The 20,051-nt window shown below is 40.1% G+C and overlaps 1 protein-coding gene and 55 non-coding genes across 56 annotated transcripts in view; 1 reads left to right on the plus strand and 55 right to left on the minus strand.

The window, feature by feature from the left end:
- LOC134848629 (3'-5' RNA helicase YTHDC2-like) overlaps positions 1-20,051 on the plus strand; it is a 139,817-nt gene that overhangs the window by 71,738 nt on the left and 48,028 nt on the right. The window lies entirely within an intron of this gene.
- On the minus strand, positions 78-159 carry Trnal-cag (transfer RNA leucine (anticodon CAG)). Its single transcript has one exon. It is a non-coding gene; the product is annotated as a tRNA-Leu (tRNA).
- On the minus strand, positions 318-399 carry Trnal-aag (transfer RNA leucine (anticodon AAG)). The gene has a single exon. It is a non-coding gene; the product is annotated as a tRNA-Leu (tRNA).
- Positions 793-874, minus strand: Trnal-cag (transfer RNA leucine (anticodon CAG)). The gene has a single exon. It is a non-coding gene; the product is annotated as a tRNA-Leu (tRNA).
- Trnal-aag (transfer RNA leucine (anticodon AAG)) lies at positions 1,033-1,114 on the minus strand. Its single transcript has one exon. It is a non-coding gene; the product is annotated as a tRNA-Leu (tRNA).
- Trnal-cag (transfer RNA leucine (anticodon CAG)) lies at positions 1,510-1,591 on the minus strand. The gene has a single exon. It is a non-coding gene; the product is annotated as a tRNA-Leu (tRNA).
- Positions 1,749-1,830, minus strand: Trnal-aag (transfer RNA leucine (anticodon AAG)). Its single transcript has one exon. It is a non-coding gene; the product is annotated as a tRNA-Leu (tRNA).
- Trnal-cag (transfer RNA leucine (anticodon CAG)) lies at positions 2,017-2,098 on the minus strand. The gene has a single exon. It is a non-coding gene; the product is annotated as a tRNA-Leu (tRNA).
- On the minus strand, positions 2,257-2,338 carry Trnal-aag (transfer RNA leucine (anticodon AAG)). The gene has a single exon. It is a non-coding gene; the product is annotated as a tRNA-Leu (tRNA).
- Trnal-cag (transfer RNA leucine (anticodon CAG)) lies at positions 2,733-2,814 on the minus strand. The gene has a single exon. It is a non-coding gene; the product is annotated as a tRNA-Leu (tRNA).
- Trnal-aag (transfer RNA leucine (anticodon AAG)) lies at positions 2,972-3,053 on the minus strand. Its single transcript has one exon. It is a non-coding gene; the product is annotated as a tRNA-Leu (tRNA).
- On the minus strand, positions 3,240-3,321 carry Trnal-cag (transfer RNA leucine (anticodon CAG)). Its single transcript has one exon. It is a non-coding gene; the product is annotated as a tRNA-Leu (tRNA).
- Positions 3,480-3,561, minus strand: Trnal-aag (transfer RNA leucine (anticodon AAG)). The gene has a single exon. It is a non-coding gene; the product is annotated as a tRNA-Leu (tRNA).
- On the minus strand, positions 3,956-4,037 carry Trnal-cag (transfer RNA leucine (anticodon CAG)). The gene has a single exon. It is a non-coding gene; the product is annotated as a tRNA-Leu (tRNA).
- Positions 4,195-4,276, minus strand: Trnal-aag (transfer RNA leucine (anticodon AAG)). The gene has a single exon. It is a non-coding gene; the product is annotated as a tRNA-Leu (tRNA).
- Positions 4,463-4,544, minus strand: Trnal-cag (transfer RNA leucine (anticodon CAG)). Its single transcript has one exon. It is a non-coding gene; the product is annotated as a tRNA-Leu (tRNA).
- On the minus strand, positions 4,703-4,784 carry Trnal-aag (transfer RNA leucine (anticodon AAG)). The gene has a single exon. It is a non-coding gene; the product is annotated as a tRNA-Leu (tRNA).
- Positions 4,943-5,024, minus strand: Trnal-aag (transfer RNA leucine (anticodon AAG)). The gene has a single exon. It is a non-coding gene; the product is annotated as a tRNA-Leu (tRNA).
- Positions 5,418-5,499, minus strand: Trnal-cag (transfer RNA leucine (anticodon CAG)). The gene has a single exon. It is a non-coding gene; the product is annotated as a tRNA-Leu (tRNA).
- On the minus strand, positions 5,657-5,738 carry Trnal-aag (transfer RNA leucine (anticodon AAG)). The gene has a single exon. It is a non-coding gene; the product is annotated as a tRNA-Leu (tRNA).
- Trnal-cag (transfer RNA leucine (anticodon CAG)) lies at positions 5,925-6,006 on the minus strand. The gene has a single exon. It is a non-coding gene; the product is annotated as a tRNA-Leu (tRNA).
- Positions 6,165-6,246, minus strand: Trnal-aag (transfer RNA leucine (anticodon AAG)). The gene has a single exon. It is a non-coding gene; the product is annotated as a tRNA-Leu (tRNA).
- On the minus strand, positions 6,433-6,514 carry Trnal-gag (transfer RNA leucine (anticodon GAG)). The gene has a single exon. It is a non-coding gene; the product is annotated as a tRNA-Leu (tRNA).
- Trnai-aau (transfer RNA isoleucine (anticodon AAU)) lies at positions 6,673-6,754 on the minus strand. The gene has a single exon. It is a non-coding gene; the product is annotated as a tRNA-Ile (tRNA).
- Positions 6,913-6,994, minus strand: Trnal-aag (transfer RNA leucine (anticodon AAG)). The gene has a single exon. It is a non-coding gene; the product is annotated as a tRNA-Leu (tRNA).
- On the minus strand, positions 7,388-7,469 carry Trnal-cag (transfer RNA leucine (anticodon CAG)). Its single transcript has one exon. It is a non-coding gene; the product is annotated as a tRNA-Leu (tRNA).
- Trnal-aag (transfer RNA leucine (anticodon AAG)) lies at positions 7,628-7,709 on the minus strand. The gene has a single exon. It is a non-coding gene; the product is annotated as a tRNA-Leu (tRNA).
- On the minus strand, positions 7,896-7,977 carry Trnal-cag (transfer RNA leucine (anticodon CAG)). Its single transcript has one exon. It is a non-coding gene; the product is annotated as a tRNA-Leu (tRNA).
- Positions 8,136-8,217, minus strand: Trnal-aag (transfer RNA leucine (anticodon AAG)). The gene has a single exon. It is a non-coding gene; the product is annotated as a tRNA-Leu (tRNA).
- Positions 8,611-8,692, minus strand: Trnal-cag (transfer RNA leucine (anticodon CAG)). Its single transcript has one exon. It is a non-coding gene; the product is annotated as a tRNA-Leu (tRNA).
- Trnal-aag (transfer RNA leucine (anticodon AAG)) lies at positions 8,850-8,931 on the minus strand. Its single transcript has one exon. It is a non-coding gene; the product is annotated as a tRNA-Leu (tRNA).
- Positions 9,324-9,405, minus strand: Trnal-cag (transfer RNA leucine (anticodon CAG)). The gene has a single exon. It is a non-coding gene; the product is annotated as a tRNA-Leu (tRNA).
- Positions 9,564-9,645, minus strand: Trnal-aag (transfer RNA leucine (anticodon AAG)). Its single transcript has one exon. It is a non-coding gene; the product is annotated as a tRNA-Leu (tRNA).
- Trnal-cag (transfer RNA leucine (anticodon CAG)) lies at positions 9,832-9,913 on the minus strand. Its single transcript has one exon. It is a non-coding gene; the product is annotated as a tRNA-Leu (tRNA).
- Positions 10,072-10,153, minus strand: Trnal-aag (transfer RNA leucine (anticodon AAG)). The gene has a single exon. It is a non-coding gene; the product is annotated as a tRNA-Leu (tRNA).
- Trnal-cag (transfer RNA leucine (anticodon CAG)) lies at positions 10,546-10,627 on the minus strand. The gene has a single exon. It is a non-coding gene; the product is annotated as a tRNA-Leu (tRNA).
- Positions 10,786-10,867, minus strand: Trnal-aag (transfer RNA leucine (anticodon AAG)). The gene has a single exon. It is a non-coding gene; the product is annotated as a tRNA-Leu (tRNA).
- Positions 11,054-11,135, minus strand: Trnal-cag (transfer RNA leucine (anticodon CAG)). The gene has a single exon. It is a non-coding gene; the product is annotated as a tRNA-Leu (tRNA).
- Positions 11,294-11,375, minus strand: Trnal-aag (transfer RNA leucine (anticodon AAG)). The gene has a single exon. It is a non-coding gene; the product is annotated as a tRNA-Leu (tRNA).
- Positions 11,774-11,855, minus strand: Trnal-cag (transfer RNA leucine (anticodon CAG)). Its single transcript has one exon. It is a non-coding gene; the product is annotated as a tRNA-Leu (tRNA).
- Trnal-aag (transfer RNA leucine (anticodon AAG)) lies at positions 12,014-12,095 on the minus strand. Its single transcript has one exon. It is a non-coding gene; the product is annotated as a tRNA-Leu (tRNA).
- Positions 12,472-12,553, minus strand: Trnal-cag (transfer RNA leucine (anticodon CAG)). Its single transcript has one exon. It is a non-coding gene; the product is annotated as a tRNA-Leu (tRNA).
- Trnal-cag (transfer RNA leucine (anticodon CAG)) lies at positions 13,187-13,268 on the minus strand. The gene has a single exon. It is a non-coding gene; the product is annotated as a tRNA-Leu (tRNA).
- Positions 13,427-13,508, minus strand: Trnal-aag (transfer RNA leucine (anticodon AAG)). The gene has a single exon. It is a non-coding gene; the product is annotated as a tRNA-Leu (tRNA).
- On the minus strand, positions 13,901-13,982 carry Trnal-cag (transfer RNA leucine (anticodon CAG)). Its single transcript has one exon. It is a non-coding gene; the product is annotated as a tRNA-Leu (tRNA).
- On the minus strand, positions 14,141-14,222 carry Trnal-aag (transfer RNA leucine (anticodon AAG)). Its single transcript has one exon. It is a non-coding gene; the product is annotated as a tRNA-Leu (tRNA).
- On the minus strand, positions 16,329-16,410 carry Trnal-aag (transfer RNA leucine (anticodon AAG)). The gene has a single exon. It is a non-coding gene; the product is annotated as a tRNA-Leu (tRNA).
- Positions 16,803-16,884, minus strand: Trnal-cag (transfer RNA leucine (anticodon CAG)). The gene has a single exon. It is a non-coding gene; the product is annotated as a tRNA-Leu (tRNA).
- Trnal-aag (transfer RNA leucine (anticodon AAG)) lies at positions 17,043-17,124 on the minus strand. The gene has a single exon. It is a non-coding gene; the product is annotated as a tRNA-Leu (tRNA).
- Trnal-cag (transfer RNA leucine (anticodon CAG)) lies at positions 17,516-17,597 on the minus strand. Its single transcript has one exon. It is a non-coding gene; the product is annotated as a tRNA-Leu (tRNA).
- On the minus strand, positions 17,755-17,836 carry Trnal-aag (transfer RNA leucine (anticodon AAG)). The gene has a single exon. It is a non-coding gene; the product is annotated as a tRNA-Leu (tRNA).
- On the minus strand, positions 18,209-18,290 carry Trnal-cag (transfer RNA leucine (anticodon CAG)). The gene has a single exon. It is a non-coding gene; the product is annotated as a tRNA-Leu (tRNA).
- On the minus strand, positions 18,449-18,530 carry Trnal-aag (transfer RNA leucine (anticodon AAG)). Its single transcript has one exon. It is a non-coding gene; the product is annotated as a tRNA-Leu (tRNA).
- Trnal-cag (transfer RNA leucine (anticodon CAG)) lies at positions 18,925-19,006 on the minus strand. Its single transcript has one exon. It is a non-coding gene; the product is annotated as a tRNA-Leu (tRNA).
- On the minus strand, positions 19,165-19,246 carry Trnal-aag (transfer RNA leucine (anticodon AAG)). Its single transcript has one exon. It is a non-coding gene; the product is annotated as a tRNA-Leu (tRNA).
- On the minus strand, positions 19,639-19,720 carry Trnal-uag (transfer RNA leucine (anticodon UAG)). Its single transcript has one exon. It is a non-coding gene; the product is annotated as a tRNA-Leu (tRNA).

Consider the following 20,051-nt stretch of genomic DNA (forward strand, 5'->3'; position numbering starts at 1 on the left):
CTAGTCCTTTGAATTGCCAATAGCCGCAATTAGTGTGGTTGGCTAGGGAGACTAAAATATCATTAAGTTTTTTTCCTTGACAGGAGTGGGATTCGAACCCACGCATCCGAAGATACTGCGACCTGAACGCAGCGCCTTAGACCACTCGGGCATCCTGCCGTTAATGCGATCTTTCAAAAACTTTAAATAATTTTCAATCCAGAGATTAGTTTTGTTTATTCTGCTTGTTGCAAAAATTTTTGGGACTTTGAATTGCTAATACATGCAATCAGTGTGGTTCGCTAGGGGTTACTTCATTCTCAAAAAATCCTTTTCTTTGACAGGAGTGGGATTCGAACCCACGCATCCGAAGATACTGCGGCCTTAACGCAGCGCCTTAGACCACTCGGCCATCCTGCCTATGAGGCTCTTTCTTTAAAATTTCAACTACTTTTCAATCCAGAGATCATTTTTGTTTCTTCTGCATTTTGCAAGCGTTGCTGGTCATCTGAACTGCCAAAACTTACTATTAATGTGATTGTTTCTGGAGGCTATAATCGCAGAAAAATTTTTTCTCTGACAGATGTGGGATTCGAACCCATTAATCTGAGGATATTGCTCCCTGAACGCAGCGGCTTAGACCACTCGAACATGCTGCTTTCAAATTTTACGCTTAAATTTTTCAATTAATTTTCAATCCAGTGAATTTTTTTTGTTCTGCATATTCGAAAATCTTCTAGTCCTTTGAATTGCCAACAGCCGCAATTAGTGTGGTTGGCTAGGGAGACTAAAATATCATTAAGTTTTTTTCCTTGACAGGAGTGGGATTCGAACCCACGCATCCGAAGATACTGCGACCTGAACGCAGCGCCTTAGACCACTCGGCCATCCTGCCGTTAATGCATTCTTTCAAAAACTTTAAATAATTTTCAATCCAGAGATTAGTTTTGTTTATTCTGCTTGTTGCAAAAATTTTTGGGACTTTGAATTGCTAATACATGCAATCAGTGTGGTTCGCTAGGGGTTACTCCATTCTCAAAAAATCCCTTTCTTTGACAGGAGTGGGATTCGAACCCACGCATCCGAAGATACTGCGGCCTTAACGCAGCGCCTTAGACCACTCGGCCATCCTGCCTATACAGTTCTTTCTTTAAAATTTCAACTAGTTTTCAATCCAGAGATCATTTGTGTTTCTTCTGCATTTTGCAAGCGTTACTGGTCATCTGAACTGCCAAAACTTACTATTAATGTGATAGTTTCTGGAGGCTATAATCGCAAAAAAAAAAATTTTTCTCTGACAGATGTGGGATTCGAACCCATTAATCTGAGGATATTGTTCCCTGAACGCAGCGGCTTAGACCACTCGAACATGCTGCTTTCAAATTTTACGCTTAAATTTTTCAATTAATTTTCAATCCATTGAATTTTTTTGTTCTGCATGTTCGAAAATCTTCTAGTCCTTTGAATTGTCAATAGCCGCAATTAGTGTGGTTGGCTAGGGGGACTAAAATATCATTAAGTTTTTTTCCTTGACAGGAGTGTGATTCGAACCCACGCATCCGAAGATACTGCGACCTGAACGCAGCGCCTTACACCACTCGGCCATCCTGCCGTTAATGCAATCTTTCAAAAACTTTAAATAATTTTCAATCCAGAGATTAGTTTTGTTTATTCTGCTTGTTGCAAAAATTTTTGGGACTTTGAATTGCTAATACATGCAATCAGTGTGGTTCGCTAGGGTTACTTCATTCTCAAAAAATCCCTTTCTTTGACAGGAGTGGGATTCGAACCCACGCATCCGAAGCTACTGCGGCCTTAACGCAGCGCCTTAGACCACTCGGCCATCCTGCCTATAAGGCTCTTTCTTTAAAATTTCAACTACTTTTCAATCCAGAGATCATTTTTGTTTCTTCTGCATTTTGCAAGCGTTGCTGGTCATCTGAACTGCCAAAACTTACTATTAATGTGATTGTTTCTGGAGGCTATAATCGCAGAAAAACTTTTTCTCTGACTAAAATATCATTAAGTTTTTTTCCTTGACAGGAGTGGGATTCGAACCCACGCATCCGAAGATACTGCGACCTGAACGCAGCGCCTTAGACCACTCGGCCATCTTGCCGTTAATGCATTCTTTCAAAAACTTTAAATAATTTTCAATCCAGAGATTAGTTTTGTTTATTCTGCTTGTTGCAAAATTTTTTGGGACTTTGAATTGCTAATACATGCAATCAGTGTGGTTCGCTAGGGGTTACTCCCTTCTCAAAAAATCCCTTTCTTTGACAGGAGTGGGATTCGAACCCACGCATCCGAAGATACTGCGGCCTTAACGCAGCGCCTTAGACCACTCGGCCATCCTGCCTATACAGTTCTTTCTTTAAAATTTCAACTAGTTTTCAATCCAGAGATCATTTGTGTTTCTTCTGCATTTTGCAAGCGTTACTGGTCATCTGAACTGCCAAAACTTACTATTAATGTGATAGTTTCTGGAGGCTATAATCGCAAAAAAAAAATTTTTCTCTGACAGATGTGGGATTCGAACCCATTAATCTGAGGATATTGTTCCCTGAACGCAGCGGCTTAGACCACTCGAACATTCTGCTTTCAAATTTTACGCTTAAATTTTTCAATTAATTTTCAATCCATTGAATTTTTTTGTTCTGCATGTTCGAAAATCTTCTAGTCCTTTGAATTGTCAATAGCCGCAATTAGTGTGGTTGGCTAGGGGGACTAAAATATCATTAAGTTTTTTTCCTTGACAGGAGTGTGATTCGAACCCACGCATCCGAAGATACTGCGACCTGAACGCAGCGCCTTACACCACTCGGCCATCCTGCCGTTAATGCAATCTTTCAAAAACTTTAAATAATTTTCAATCCAGAGATTAGTTTTGTTTATTCTGCTTGTTGCAAAAATTTTTGGGACTTTGAATTGCTAATACATGCAATCAGTGTGGTTCGCTAGGGTTACTTCATTCTCAAAAAATCCCTTTCTTTGACAGGAGTGGGATTCGAACCCACGCATCCGAAGCTACTGCGGCCTTAACGCAGCGCCTTAGACCACTCGGCCATCCTGCCTATAAGGCTCTTTCTTTAAAATTTCAACTACTTTTCAATCCAGAGATCATTTTTGTTTCTTCTGCATTTTGCAAGCGTTGCTGGTCATCTGAACTGCCAAAACTTACTATTAATGTGATTGTTTCTGGAGGCTATAATCGCAGAAAAACTTTTTCTCTGACTAAAATATCATTAAGTTTTTTTCCTTGACAGGAGTGGGATTCGAACCCACGCATCCGAAGATACTGCGACCTGAACGCAGCGCCTTAGACCACTCGGCCATCTTGCCGTTAATGCATTCTTTCAAAAACTTTAAATAATTTTCAATCCAGAGATTAGTTTTGTTTATTCTGCTTGTTGCAAAATTTTTTGGGACTTTGAATTGCTAATACATGCAATCAGTGTGGTTCGCTAGGGGTTACTCCTTTCTCAAAAAATCCCTTTCTTTGACAGGAGTGGGATTCGAACCCACGCATCCGAAGATACTGCGGCCTTAACGCAGCGCCTTAGACCACTCGGCCATCCTGCCTATACAGTTCTTTCTTTAAAATTTCAACTAGTTTTCAATCCAGAGATCATTTGTGTTTCTTCTGCATTTTGCAAGCGTTACTGGTCATCTGAACTGCCAAAACTTACTATTAATGTGATAGTTTCTGGAGGCTATAATCGCAAAAAAAAAATTTTTCTCTGACAGATGTGGGATTCGAACCCATTAATCTGAGGATATTGTTCCCTGAACGCAGCGGCTTAGACCACTCGAACATGCTGCTTTCAAATTTTACGCTTTAATTTTTCAATTAATTTTCAATCCATTGAATTTTTTTGTTCTGCATGTTCGAAAATCTTCTAGTCCTTTGAATTGTCAATAGCCGCAATTAGTGTGGTTGGCTAGGGGGACTAAAATATCATTAAGTTTTTTTCCTTGACAGGAGTGTGATTCGAACCCACGCATCCGAAGATACTGCGACCTGAACGCAGCGCCTTACACCACTCGGCCATCCTGCCGTTAATGCAATCTTTCAAAAACTTTAAATAATTTTCAATCCAGAGATTAGTTTTGTTTATTCTGCTTGTTGCAAAAATTTTTGGGACTTTGAATTGCTAATACATGCAATCAGTGTGGTTCGCTAGGGTTACTTCATTCTCAAAAAATCCCTTTCTTTGACAGGAGTGGGATTCGAACCCACGCATCCGAAGCTACTGCGGCCTTAACGCAGCGCCTTAGACCACTCGGCCATCCTGCCTATAAGGCTCTTTCTTTAAAATTTCAACTACTTTTCAATCCAGAGATCATTTTTGTTTCTTCTGCATTTTGCAAGCGTTGCTGGTCATCTGAACTGCCAAAACTTACTATTAATGTGATTGTTTCTGGAGGCTATAATCGCAGAAAAACTTTTTCTCTGACTAAAATATCATTAAGTTTTTTTCCTTGACAGGAGTGGGATTCGAACCCACGCATCCGAAGATACTGCGACCTGAACGCAGCGCCTTAGACCACTCGGCCATCTTGCCGTTAATGCATTCTTTCAAAAACTTTAAATAATTTTCAATCCAGAGATTAGTTTTGTTTATTCTGCTTGTTGCAAAATTTTTTGGGACTTTGAATTGCTAATACATGCAATCAGTGTGGTTCGCTAGGGGTTACTCCTTTCTCAAAAAATCCCTTTCTTTAACAGGAGTGGGATTCGAACCCACGCATCCGAAGATACTGCGGCCTTAACGCAGCGCCTTAGACCACTCGGCCATCCTGCCGTTAATGCATTCTTTCAAAAACTTTAAATAATTTTCAATCCAGAGATTAGTTTTGTTTATTCTGCTTGTTGCAAAAATTTTTGGGACTTTGAATTGCTAATACATGCAATCAGTGTGGTTCGCTAGGGGTTACTCCATTCTCAAAAAATCCCTTTCTTTGACAGGAGTGGGATTCGAACCCACGCATCCGAAGATACTGCGGCCTTAACGCAGCGCCTTAGACCACTCGGCCATCCTGCCTATACGGTTCTTCCTTTAAAATTTCAACTAGTTTTCAATCCAGAGATCATTTTTGTTTCTTCTGCTTTTTGCAAGCGTTACTGGTCATCTGAACTGCCGAAACTTACTATTAATGTGATTGTTTCTGGAGGCTATAATCGCAAAAAAATTTTTTTCTCTGACAGATGTGGGATTCGAACCCATTAATCTGAGGATATTGTTCCCTGAACGCAGCGGCTTAGACCACTCGAACATGCTGCTTTCAAATTTTACGCTTAAATTTTTCAATTAATTTTCAATCCAGTGAATTTTTTTGTTCTGCATGTTCGAAAATCTTCTAGTCCTTTGAATTGTCAATAGCCGCAATTAGTGTGGTTGGCTAGGGGGACTAAAATATCATTAAGTTTTTTTCCTTGACAGGAGTGTGATTCGAACCCACGCATCCGAAGATACTGCGACCTGAACGCAGCGCCTTAGACCACTCGGCCATCCTGCCGTTAATGCAATCTTTCAAAAACTTTAAATAATTTTCAATCCAGAGATTAGTTTTGTTTATTCTGCTTGCTGCAAAATTTTTGGGACTTTGAATTGCTACTACATGCAATCAGTGTGGTTCGCTAGGGGTTACTTCATTCTCAAAAAATCCCTTTCTTTGACAGGAGTGGGATTCGAACCCACGCATCCGAAGCTACTGCGGCCTTAACGCAGCGCCTTAGACCACTCGGCCATCCTGCCTATAAGGCTCTTTCTTTAAAATTTCAACTACTTTTCAATCCAGAGATCATTTTTGTTTCTTCTGCATTTTGCAAGCGTTGCTGGTCATCTGAACTGCCAAACCTTACTATTAATGTGATTGTTTCTGGAGGCTATAATCGCAGAAAAATTTTTTCTCTGACTAAAATATCATTAAGTTTTTTTCCTTGACAGGAGTGGGATTCGAACCCACGCATCCGAAGATACTGCGACCTGAACGCAGCGCCTTAGACCACTCGGCCATCCTGCCGTTAATGCATTCTTTCAAAAACTTTAAATAATTTTCAATCCAGAGATTAGTTTTGTTTATTCTGCTTGTTGCAAAATTTTTTGGGACTTTGAATTGCTAATACATGCGATCAGTGTGGTTCGATAGGGGTTACTTCATTCTCAAAAAATCCCTTTCTTTGACAGGAGTTGGATTCGAACCCACGCATCCGAAGCTACTGCGGCCTTAACGCAGCGCCTTAGACCACTCGGCCATCCTGCCTATAAGGCTCTTTCTTTAAAATTTCAACTACTTTTCAATCCAGAGATCATTTTTGTTTCTTCTGCATTTTGCAAGCGTTGCTGGTCATCTGAACTGCCAAAACTTACTATTAATGTGATTGTTTCTGGAGGCTATAATCGCAGAAAAATTTTTTCTCTGACTAAAATATCATTAAGTTTTTTTCCTTGACAGGAGTGGGATTCGAACCCACGCATCCGAAGATACTGCGACCTCAACGCAGCGCCTTAGACCACTCGGCCATCCTGCCGTTAATGCATTCTTTCAAAAACTTTAAATAATTTTCAATCCAGAGATTAGTTTTGTTTATTCTGCTTGTTGCAAATTTTTTTGGGACTTTGAATTGCTAATACATGCAATCAGTGTGGTTCGCTAGGGGTTACTCCATTCTCAAAAAATCCCTTTCTTTGACAGGAGTGGGATTCGAACCCACGCATCCGAAGATACTGAGGCATTAACGCAGCGCCTTAGACCACTCGGCCATCCTGCCGTTAATGCATTCTTTCAAAAACTTTAAATAATTTTCAATCCAGAGATTAGTTTTGTTTATTCTGCTTGTTGCAAAAATTTTTGGGACTTTTAATTGCTAATACATGCAATCAGTGTGGTTCGCTAGGGGTTACTCCATTCTCAAAAAATCCCTTTCTTTGACAGGAGTGGGATTCGAACCCACGCATCTGAAGATACTGCGGCCTTAACGCAGCGCCTTAGACCACTCGGCCATCCTGCCTATACGGTTCTTTCTTTAAAATTTCAACTAGTTTTCAATCCAGAGATCATTTTTGTTTCTTCTGCATTTTGCAAGCGTTACTGGTCATCTGAACTGCCAAAACTTACTATTAATGTGATTGTTTCTGGAGGCTATAATCGCAAAAAAAATATTTTCTCTGACAGATGTGGGATTCGAACCCATTAATCTGAGGATATTGTTCCCTGAACGCAGCGGCTTAGACCACTCGAACATGCTGCTTTCAAATTTTACGCTTAAATTTTTCAATTAATTTTCAATCCAGTGAATTTTTTTGTTCTGCATGTTCGAAAATCTTCTAGTCCTTTGAATTGTCAATAGCCGCAATTAGTGTGGTTGGCTAGGGGGACTAAAATATCATTAAGTTTTTTTCCTTGACAGGAGTGTGATTCGAACCCACGCATCCGAAGATACTGCGACCTGAACGCAGCGCCTTAGACCACTCGGCCATCCTGCCGTTAATGCAATCTTTCAAAAACTTTAAATAATTTTCAATCCAGAGATTAGTTTTGTTTATTCTGCTTGTTGCAAAAATTTTTGGGACTTTGAATTGCTAATACATGCAATCAGTGTGGTTCGCTAGGGGTTACTTCATTCTCAAAAAATCCCTTTCTTTGACAGGAGTGGGATTCGAACCCACGCATCCGAAGCTACTGCGGCCTTAACGCAGCGCCTTAGACCACTCGGCCATCCTGCCTATAAGGCTCTTTCTTTAAAATTTCAACTACTTTTCAATCCAGAGATCATTTTTGTTTCTTCTGCATTTTGCAAGCGTTGCTGGTCATCTGAACTGCCAAAACTTACTATTAATGTGATTGTTTCTGGAGGCTATAATCGCAGAAAAATTTTTTCTCTGACTAAAATATCATTAAGTTTTTTTCCTTGACAGGAGTGGGATTCGAACCCACGCATCCGAAGATACTGCGACCTGAACGCAGCGCCTTAGACCACTCGGCCATCCTGCCGTTAATGCATTCTTTCAAAAACTTTAAATAATTTTCAATCCAGAGATTAGTTTTGTTTATTCTGCTTGTTGCAAAATTTTTTGGGACTTTGAATTGCTAATACATGCAATCAGTGTGGTTCGCTAGGGGTTACTCCATTCTCAAAAAATCCCTTTCTTTGACAGGAGTGGGATTCGAACCCACGCATCCGAAGATACTGCGGCCTTAACGCAGCGCCTTAGACCACTCGGCCATCCTGCCTATACGGTTCTTTCTTTAAAATTTCAACTAGTTTTCAATCCAGAGATCATTTTTGTTTCTTCTGCATTTTGCAAGCGTTACTGGTCATCTGAACTGCCAAAACTTACTATTAATGTGATTGTTTCTGGAGGCTATAATCGCAAAAAAAAATTTTTCTCTGACAGATGTGGGATTCGAACCCATTAATCTGAGGATATTGTTCCCTGAACGCAGCGGCTTAGACCACTCGAACATGCTGCTTTCAAATTTTACGCTTAAATTTTTCAATTAATTTTCAATCCAGTGAATTTTTTTGTTCTGCATGTTCGAAAATCTTCTAGTCCTTTGAATTGTCAATAGCCGCAATTAGTGTGGTTGGCTAGGGGGACTAAAATATCATTAAGTTTTTTTCCTTGACAGGAGTGTGATTCGAACCCACGCATCCGAAGATACTGCGACCTGAACGCAGCGCCTTAGACCACTCGGCCATCCTGCCGTTAATGCAATCTTTCAAAAACTTTAAATAATTTTCAATCCAGAGATTAGTTTTGTTTATTCTGCTTGTTGCAAAAATTTTTGGGACTTTGAATTGCTAATACATGCAATCAGTGTGGTTCGCTAGGGTTACTTCATTCTCAAAAAATCCCTTTCTTTGACAGGAGTGGGATTCGAACCCACGCATCCGAAGCTACTGCGGCCTTAACGCAGCGCCTTAGACCACTCGGCCATCCTGCCTATAAGGCTCTTTCTTTAAAATTTCAACTACTTTTCAATCCAGAGATCATTTTTGTTTCTTCTGCATTTTGCAAGCGTTGCTGGTCATCTGAACTGCCAAAACTTACTATTAATGTGATTGTTTCTGGAGGCTATAATCGCAGAAAAATTTTTTCTCTGACAGATGTGGGATTCGAACCCATTAATCTGAGGATATTGCTCCCTGAACGCAGCGGCTTAGACCACTCGAACATGCTGCTTTCAAACTTTACGCTTAAATTTTCAATTAGTTTTCAATCCAGTGAATTTTTTTTGTTCTGCATGTTCGAAAATCTTCTAGTCCTTTGAATTGTCAATAGCCGCAATTAGTGTGGTTGGCTAGGGGGACTAAAATATCATTAAGTTTTTTTCCTTGACAGGAGTGTGATTCGAACCCACGCATCCGAAGATACTGCGACCTGAACGCAGCGCCATAGACCACTCGGCCATCCTGCCGTTAATGCAATCTTTCAAAAACTTTAAATAATTTTCAATCCAGAGATTAGTTTTGTTTATTCTGCTTGTTGCAAAAATTTTTGGGACTTTGAATTGCTACTACATGCAATCAGTGTGGTTCGCTAGGGGTTACTTCATTCTCAAAAAATCCCTTTCTTTGACAGGAGTGGGATTCGAACCCACGCATCCGAAGCTACTGCGGCCTTAACGCAGCGCCTTAGACCACTCGGCCATCCTGCCTATAAGGCTCTTTCTTTAAAATTTCAACTACTTTTCAATCCAGAGATCATTTTTGTTTCTTCTGCATTTTGCAAGCGTTGCTGGTCATCTGAACTGCCAAACCTTACTATTAATGTGATTGTTTCTGGAGGCTATAATCGCAGAAAAATTTTTTCTCTGACTAAAATATCATTAAGTTTTTTTCCTTGACAGGAGTGGGATTCGAACCCACGCATCCGAAGATACTGCGACCTGAACGCAGCGCCTTAGACCACTCGGCCATCCTGCCGTTAATGCATTCTTTCAAAAACTTTAAATAATTTTCAATCCAGAGATTAGTTTTGTTTATTCTGCTTGTTGCAAAATTTTTTGGGACTTTGAATTGCTAATACATGCAATCAGTGTGGTTCGCTAGGGGTTACTCCATTCTCAAAAAATCCCTTTCTTTGACAGGAGTGGGATTCGAACCCACGCATCCGAAGATACTGCGGCCTTAACGCAGCGCCTTAGACCACTCGGCCATCCTGCCTATACGGTTCTTTCTTTAAAATTTCAACTACTTTTCAATCCAGAGATCATTTTTGTTTCTTCTGCATTTTGCAAGCGTTGCTGGTCATCTGAACTGCCAAAACTTACTATTAATGTGATTGTTTCTGGAGGCTATAATCGCAGAAAAATTTTTTCTCTGACAGATGTGGGATTCGAACCCATTAATCTGAGGATATTGCTCCCTGAACGCAGCGGCTTAGACCACTCGAACATGCTGCTTTCAAACTTTACGCTTAAATTTTCAATTAGTTTTCAATCCAGTGAATTTTTTTTGTTCTGCATGTTCGAAAATCTTCTAGTCCTTTGAATTGTCAATAGCCGCAATTAGTGTGGTTGGCTAGGGGGACTAAAATATCATTAAGTTTTTTTCCTTGACAGGAGTGTGATTCGAACCCACGCATCCGAAGATACTGCGACCTGAACGCAGCGCCTTAGACCACTCGGCCATCCTGCCGTTAATGCAATCTTTCAAAAACTTTAAATAATTTTCAATCCAGAGATTAGTTTTGTTTATTCTGCTTGTTGCAAAAATTTTTGGGACTTTGAATTGCTACTACATGCAATCAGTGTGGTTCGCTAGGGGTTACTTCATTCTCAAAAAATCCCTTTCTTTGACAGGAGTGGGATTCGAACCCACGCATCCGAAGCTACTGCGGCCTTAACGCAGCGCCTTAGACCACTCGGCCATCCTGCCTATAAGGCTCTTTCTTTAAAATTTCAACTACTTTTCAATCCAGAGATCATTTTTGTTTCTTCTGCATTTTGCAAGCGTTGCTGGTCATCTGAACTGCCAAACCTTACTATTAATGTGATTGTTTCTGGAGGCTATAATCGCAGAAAAATTTTTTCTCTGACTAAAATATCATTAAGTTTTTTTCCTTGACAGGAGTGGGATTCGAACCCACGCATCCGAAGATACTGCGACCTGAACGCAGCGCCTTAGACCACTCGGCCATCCTGCCGTTAATGCATTCTTTCAAAAACTTTAAATAATTTTCAATCCAGAGATTAGTTTTGTTTATTCTGCTTGTTGCAAAATTTTTTGGGACTTTGAATTGCTAATACATGCAATCAGTGTGGTTCGCTAGGGGTTACTCCATTCTCAAAAAATCCCTTTCTTTGACAGGAGTGGGATTCGAACCCACGCATCCGAAGATACTGCGGCCTTAACGCAGCGCCTTAGACCACTCGGCCATCCTGCCTATACGGTTCTTTCTTTAAAATTTCAACTATTTTTCAATCCAGAGATCATTTTTGTTTCTTCTGCATTTTTCAAGCGTTGCTGGTCATCTGAACTGCCAAAACTTACTATTAATGTGATTGTTTCTGGAGGCTATAATCGCAAAAAAAAAATTTTCTCTGACAGATGTGGGATTCGAACCCATTAATCTGAGGATATTGCTCCCTGAACGCAGCGCAGCGGCTTAGACCACTCGAACATGCTGCTTTCAAATTTAACGCTTAAATTTTTCAATTAATTTTCAATCCAGTGAATTTTTTTGTTCTGCATGTTCGAAAATCTTCTAGTCCTTTGAATTGTCAATAGCCGCAATTAGTGTGGTTGGCTAGGGGGACTAAAATATCATTAAGTTTTTTTCCTTGACAGGAGTGTGATTCGAACCCACGCATCCGAAGATACTGCGACCTGAACGCAGCGCCTTAGACCACTCGGCCATCCTGCCGTTAATGCAATCTTTCAAAAACTTTAAATAATTTTCAATCCAGAGATTAGTTTTGTTTATTCTGCTTGTTGCAAAAATTTTTGGGACTTTGAATTGCTAATACATGCAATCAGTGTGGTTCGCTAGGGGTTACTTCATTCTCAAAAAATCCATTTCTTTGACAGGAGTGGGATTCGAACCCACGCATCCGAAGCTACTGCGGCCTTAACGCAGCGCCTTAGACCACTCGGCCATCCTGCCTATAAGGCTCTTTCTTTAAAATTTCAACTACTTTTCAATCCAGAGATCATTTTTGTTTCTTCTGCATTTCGCAAGCGTTGCTGGTCATCTGAACTGCCAAAACTTACTATTAATGTGATTGGCTCTGGAGGCTATAATCGCAGAAAAATTTTTTCTCTGACAGATGTGGGATTCGAACCCTTTAATCTGAGGATATTGCTCCCTGAACGCAGCGGCTTAGACCACTCGAACATGCTGCTTTCAAATTTTAGGCTTAAATTTTTCAATTAATTTTCAATCCAGTGAAGTTCGAAAATCTTCTAGTCCTTTGAATTGCCAATAGCCGCAATTAGTGTGGTTGGCTAGGGAGACTTAAATATCATTAAGTTTTTTTCCTTGACAGGAGTGGGATTCGAACCCACGCATCCGAAGATACTGCGACCTGAACGCAGCGCCTTAGACCACTCGGCCATCCTGCCGTTAATGCAATCTTTCAAAAACTTTAAATAATTTTCAATCCAGAGATTAGTTTTGTTTATTCTGCTTGTTGCAAAAATTTTTGGGACTTTGAATTGCTAATACATGCAATCAGTGTGGTTCGCTAGGGGTTACTCCATTCTCAAAAGATCCCTTTCTTTGACAGGAGTGGCATTCGAACCCACGCATCCGAAGATACTGCGGCCTTAACGCAGCGCCTTAGACCACTCGCCCTTCCTGCCTATAAGGCTCTTACTTTAAAATTTCAACTACTTTTCAATCCAGAGATCATTTTTGTTTCTTCTGCATTTCGCAAGCGTTGCTGGTCATCTGAACTGCCAAAACTTACTATTAATGTGATTGGCTCTGGAGGCTATAATCGCAGAAAAATTTTTTCTCTGACAGATGTGGGATTCGAACCCATTAATCTGAGGATATTGCTCCCTGAACGCAGCGGCTTAGACCACTCGAACATGCTGCTTTCAAATTTTACGCTTAAATTTTTCAATTAATTTTCAATCCAGTGAGTTTTTTTTGATCTGCATGTTCGAAAATCTTCTAGTCCTTTGAATTGCCAATAGCCGCAATTAGTGTGGTTGGCTAGGGAGACTAAAATATCATTAAGTTTTTTTCCTTGACAGGAGTGGGATTTGAACCCACGCATCCGAAGATACTGCGACCTGAACGCAGCGCCTTAGACCACTCGGCCATCCTGCCGTTAATTCAATCTTTCAAAAACTTTAAATAATTTTCAATCCAGAGATTAGTTTTGTTTATTCTGCTTGTTGCAAAAATTTTTGGGACTTTGAATTGCTAATACATGCAATCAGTGTGGTTCGCTAGGGGTTACTTCATTCTCAAAAAATCCCTTTCTTTGACAGAAGTGGGATTCGAACCCACGCATCCGAAGTTACTGCGGCCTTAACGCAGCGCCTTAGACCACTCGGCCATCCAGCCTATACGGCTCTTTCTTTAAAATTTCAACTACTTTTCAATCCAGAGATCATTTTTGTTTCTTCTGCATTTTGCAAGCGTTGCTGGTCATCTGAACTGCCAAAACTTACTATTAATGTGATTGTTTCTGGAGGCTATAATCGCAAAAAAAAATTTTCTCTGACAGCTGTGGGATTCGAACCCATTAATCTGAGGATATTGCTCCCTGAACGCAGCGGCTTAGACCACTCGAACATGCTGCTTTCAAATTTTACGCTTAAATTTTCAATTAGTTTTCATTCCAGTGAATTTTTTTTGTTCTGCATGTTCGAAAATCTTCTAGTCCTTTGAATTGCCAATAGCCGCAATTAGTGTGGTTGGCTAGGGAGACTAAAATATCATTAAGTTTTTTTCCTTGACAGGAGTGGGATTCGAACCCACACATCCGAAGATACTGCGACCTGAACGCAGCGCCTTAGTCCACTCGGCCATCCTGCCGTTAATGCAATCTTTCAAAAACTTTAAATAATTTTCAATCCAGAGATTAGTTTTGTTTATTCTGCTTGTTGCAAAAATTTTTGGGACTTTGAATTGCTAATACATGCAATCAGTGTGGTTCGCTAGGGGTTACTCCATTCTCAAAAAATCCCTTTCTTTGACAGGAGTGGGATTCGAACCCACGCATCCGAAGATACTGCGGCCTTAACGCAGCGCCTTAGACCACTCGGCCATCCTGCCTATAAGGCTCTTTCTTTAAAATTTCAACTATTTTTCAATCCGGAGATCATTTTTGTTTCTTCTGCATTTTGCAAGCGTTGCTGGTCATCTGAACTGCCAAAACTTACTATTAATGTGATTGGCTCTGGAAGCTATAATCTCAGAAAAATTTTTTCTATGACAGATGTGGGATTCGAACCCATTAATCTGAGGATATTGCTCCCTGATCCCAGCGGCTTAGACCACTCGAACATGCTGCTGTCAAATTTTACGCTTAAATTTTTCTATTAATTTTCAATCCAGTGATTTTTTTTTTGTTCTGCATGTTCCAAAATCTTCTAGTCTTTTGAATTACCAATAGCCGCAATTAGTTTGGTTGGCTAGGGAGACTAAAATATCTTGAAATTTTTTTCTTTGACAGGAGTGGGATTTGAACCCACGCATACGAAGATACTGCGACCTGAACGCAGTGCCTTAGACCACTCGGCAACCCTGGCTTTAATGGCATCTTTCAAAAACTTTAAGTAATTTTCAGTCCAGAGATTAGTTTTGTTTATTTTGCTTGTTGCAAGCGTTGCTGGTCATCTGAACTGCCAAAACTTACTAATAATGTGGTTGGCTCTGGAGGCTCTAATCTCAGAAAATCTTTTTCTCTGACAGATGTGGGATTCGAACCCATTAATCTGAGGATATTGTTCCCTGAACGCAGCGGCTTAGACCACTCGAACATGCTGCTTTCAAATTTTACGCTTAAATTTTTCAATTAGTTTTCAATCCAGTGAATTTTTTTTGTTCTGCATGTTCTAAAATCTTCTAGTCTTTTGAATTGCCAATAGCCGCAATTAGTTTGGTTGGCTAGGGAGACTAAAATATCTTGAAATTTTTTTCTTTGACAGGAGTGGGATTTGAACCCACGCATACGAAGATACTGCGACCTGAACGCAGTGCCTTAGACCACTCGGCAACCCTGGCTTTAATGGCATCTTTCAAAAACTTTAAGTAATTTTCAGTCCAGAGATTAGTTTTGTTTATTTTGCTTGTTGCAAGCGTTGCTGGTCATCTGAACAGCCAAAACTTACTAATAATGTGGTTGGCTCTGGAAGCTATAATCTCAGAAAAATTTTTTCTATGACAGATGTGGGATTCGAACCCATTAATCTGACGATATTGCTCCCTGATCCCAGCGGCTTAGACCACTCGAACATGCTGCTGTCAAATTTTACGCTTAAATTTTTCTATTAATTTTCAATCCAGTGATTTTTTTTTGTTCTGCATGTTCCAAAATCTTCTAGTCTTTTGAATTGCCAATAGCCGCAATTAGTTTGGTTGGCTAGGGAGACTAAAATATCTTGAAATTTTTTTCTTTGACAGGAGTGGGATTTGAACCCACGCATACGAAGATACTGCGACCTGAACGCAGTGCCTTAGACCACTCGGCAACCCTGGCTTTAATGGCATCTTTCAAAAACTTTAAGTAATTTTCAGTCCAGAGATTAGTTTTGTTTATTTTGCTTGTTGCAAGCGTTGCTGGTCATCTGAACTGCCAAAACTTACTAATAATGTGGTTGGCTCTGGAGGCTCTAATCTCAGAAAATCTTTTTCTCTGACAGATGTGGGATTCGAACCCATTAATCTGAGGATATTGTTCCCTGAACGCAGCGGCTTAGACCACTCGAACATGCTGCTTTCAAATTTTACGCTTAAATTTTTCAATTAGTTTTCAATCCAGTGAATTTTTTTTGTTCTGCATGTTCTAAAATCTTCTAGTCCTTTGAATTGCCAATAGCCGCAATTAGTCTGGTTGGCTAAGGAGACTAAAATATCTTGAAATTTTTTTCTTTGACAGGAGTGAGATTCGAACCACGCATCCGAGGATACTGCGACCTGAACCACTCGGCCATCCGAGGATACTGCGACCTGAACCACTCGGCCTGAACCACTCGGCCTTAGACCACTCGGCCATCCTGCCGTTAATGAAATCTTTCAAAAACTTTAAGTAGTTTTCAGTCCAGAGATTAGTTTTGTTTATTTTGCTTTTTGCAAAAATTTTTGGGACTTTGAATTGCTAATACATGCAATCAGTGTGGTTCGCTAGGGGTTACTCCATTCTCAAAAAATCCCTTTCTTTGACAGGAGTGGGATTCGAACCCACGCATCCGAAGATACTGCGGCCTTAACGCAGCGCCTTAGACCACTCGGCCATCCTGCCTATACGGCTCTTTCTTTAAAATTTCAACTACTTTTCAATCCAGAGATCATTTTTGTTTCTTCTGCATTTTGCAAGCGTTGCTGGTCATCTGAACTGCCAAAACTTACTATTAATGTGATTGTTTCTGGAGGCTATATTCGCAAAAAAAATTTTTCTCTGCTAGATGTGGGATTCGAACCCATTAATCTGAGGATATTGCTCCCTGAACGCAGCGGCTTAGACCACTCGAACATGCTGCTTTCAAATTTTACGCTTAAATTTTCAATTATTTTTCAATCCAGTGAATTTTTTTTGTTCTGCATGTTCGAAAATCTTCTAGTCCTTTGAATTGCCAATAGCCGCAATTAGTGTGGTTGGCTAGGGAGACTAAAATATCATTAATTTTTTTTCCTTGACAGGAGTGGGATTCGAACCCACGCATCCGAAGATACTGCGACCTGAACGCAGCGCCTTAGACCACTCGGCCATCCTGCCGTTAATGCAATCTTTCAAAAACTTTAAATAATTTTCAATCCAGAGATTAGTTTTGTTTACTCTGCTTGTTGCAAAAATTTTTGGGACTTTGAATTGCTAATACATGCAATCAGTGTGGTTCGCTAGGGGTTACTCCATTCTCAAAAAATCCCTTTCTTTGACAGGAGTGGGATTCGAACCCACGCATCCGAAGATACTGCGGCCTTACCGCAGCGCCTTAGACCACTCGGCCATCCTGCCTATACGGCTGTTTCTTTAAAATTTCAACTAATTTTCAATCCAGAGATCATTTTTGTTTCTTCTGCATTTTGCAAGCGTTGCTGGTCATCTGAACTGCCAAAACTTACTATTAATGTGATTGTTTCTGGAGGCTATAATCGCAAAAAAAATTTTTCTCTGACAGATGTGGGATTCGAACCCATTAATCTGAGGATATTGCTCCCTGAACGCAGCGGCTTAGACCACTCGAACATGCTGCTTTCAAATTTTACGCTTAAATTTTCAATTAGTTTTCAATCCAGTGAATTTTTTTTGTTCTGCATGTTCGAAAATCTTCTAGTCCTTTGAATTGCCAATAGCCGCAATTAGTGTGGTTGGCTAGGGAGACTAAAATATCTTTAATTTTTTTCCTTGACAGGATTGGGATTCGAACCCACGCATCCGAAGATGCTGCGACCTGAACGCAGCGCCTTAGACCACTCGGCCATCCTGCCGTTAATGCAATCTTTCAAAAACTTTAAATAATTTTCAATCCAGAGATTAGTTTTGTTTATTCTGCTTGTTGCAAAAATTTTGGGACTTTGAATTGCTAATACATGCAATCAGTGTGGTTCGCTAGGGGTTACTCCATTCTCAAAAAATCCCTTTCTTTGACAGGAGTGGGATTCGAACCCACGCATCCGAAGATACTGCGGCCTTAACGCAGCGCCTTAGACCACTCGACCATCCTGCCTATAAGGCTCTTTCTTTAAAATTTCAACTACTTTTCAATCCAGAGATCATTTTTGTTTCTTCTGCATTTTGCAAGTGTTGCTGGTCATCTGAACTGCCAAAACTTACTATTAATGTGATTGGCTCTGGAGGCTATAATCGCAGAAAAAATTTTTCTCTGACAGATGTGGGATTCGAAACCATTAATCTGAGGATATTGCTCCCTTTCAAATTGCTGCTTTCAAATTTTACGCTTAAATTTTTCAATTAATTTTCAATCCAGTGAATTTTTTTTGTTCTGCATGTTCGAAAATCTTCTAGTCCTTTGAATTGCCAATAGCCGCAATTAGTGTGGTTGGCTAGGGAGACTAAAATATCATTAAGTTTTTTTCTTTGACAGGAGTGGGATTCGAACCCACGCATCCGAAGATACTGCGACCTGAACGCAGCGCCTTAGACCACTCGGCCATCCTGCCGTTAATGCAATCTTTCAAAAACTTTAAATAATTTTCAATCCAGAGATTAGTTTTGTTTATTCTGCTTGTTGCAAATATTTTTGGGACTTTGAATTGCCAATACGTGCAATTAGTGTGGTTCGCTAGGGGTTACTCCATTCTCAAAAAATCCCTTTCTTTGACAGGAGTGGGATTCGAACCCACGCATCCGAAGATACTGCGGCCTTAACGCAGCGCCTTAGACCACTCGGCCATCCTGCCTATAAGGCTCTTTCTTTAAAATTTCAACTACTTTTCAATCCAGAGATCATTTTTGTTTCTTCTGCTTTTTGCAAGCGTTGCTGGTCATCTGAACTGCCAAAACTTACTATTAATGTGATTGTTTCTGGAGGCTATAATCGCAGAAAAATTTTTTCTCTGACAGATGTGGGATTCGAACCCATTAATCTGAGGATATTGCTCCCTGAACGCAGCGGCTTAGACCACTCGAACATGCTGCTTTCAAATTTTACGCTTAAATTTTTCAATTAATTTTCAATCCAGTGAATTTTTTTTGTTCTGCATGTTCGAAAATCTTCTAGTCCTTTGAATTGCCAATAGCCGCAATTAGTGTGGTTGGCTAGGGAGACTAAAATATCATTAAGTTTTTTTTCCTTGACAGGAGTGGGATTCGAACCCACGCATCCGAAGATACTGCGACCTGAACGCAGCGCCTTAGACCACTCGGCCATCCTGCCGTTAATGCAATCTTTCAAAAACCTTAAATAATTTTCAATCCAGAGATTAGTTTTGTTTATTCTGCTTGTTGCAAAAATTTTTGGGACTTTGAATTGCTAATACATGCAATCAGTGTGGTTCGCTAGGGGTTACTCCATTCTCAAAAAATCCCTTTCTTTGACAGGAGTGGGATTCGAACCCACGCATCCGAAGATACTGCGGCCTTAACGCAGCGCCTTAGACCACTCGACCATCCTGCCTATAAGGCTCTTTCTTTAAAATTTCAACTACTTTTCAATCCAGAGATCATTTTTGTTTCTTCTGCATTTTGCAAGCGTTGCTGGTCATCTGAACTGCCGAAACTTACTATTAATGTGATTGTTTCTGGAGGCTAAAATCGCAGAAAAATTTTTTCTCTGACAGATGTGGGATTCGAACCCATTAATTTGAGGATATTGCACTCTGAACGCATCGGCTTAGAGCACTCGAACATGCTGCTTTCAAACTTTACGCTTAAATTTTCAATTAATTTTCAATCCAGTGAATTTTTTTTGTACTGCATGTTCCAAAATCTTCTAGTCCTTTGAATTGCCAATAGCCGCAATTAGTGTGGTTGGATAGGGAGACTAAAATATCATTAAGTTTTTTTCCTTGACAGGAGTGCGATTCGAACCCACGCATCCGAAGATACTGCGACCTAAACGCAGCGCCTTAGACCACTCGGCCATCCTGCCTATAAGGCTCTTTCTTTAAAATTTCAACTTCTTTTCAATCCAGAGATCATTTTTGTTTCTTCTGCATTTTGCAAGCGTTGCTGGTCATCTGAACTGCCAAAACTTACTATTAATGTGATTGTTTCTGGAGGCTATAATCGCAGAAAAATTTTTTCTCTGACAGATGTGGGATTCGAACCCATTAATCTGAGGATATTGCTCCCTGAACGCAGCGGCTCAGACCACTCGAACATGCTGCTTTCAAATTTTACGCTTTAGTTTTTCAATTAATTTTCAATCCAGTGAATTTTTTTTGTACTGCATGTTCCAAAATCTTCTAGTCCTTTGAATT

Source organism: Symsagittifera roscoffensis, chromosome 6 (genome assembly GCF_963678635.1).
Source record: "Symsagittifera roscoffensis chromosome 6, txSymRosc1.1, whole genome shotgun sequence".
In the NCBI taxonomy this organism is placed as follows: domain Eukaryota; kingdom Metazoa; phylum Xenacoelomorpha; order Acoela; family Convolutidae; genus Symsagittifera; species Symsagittifera roscoffensis.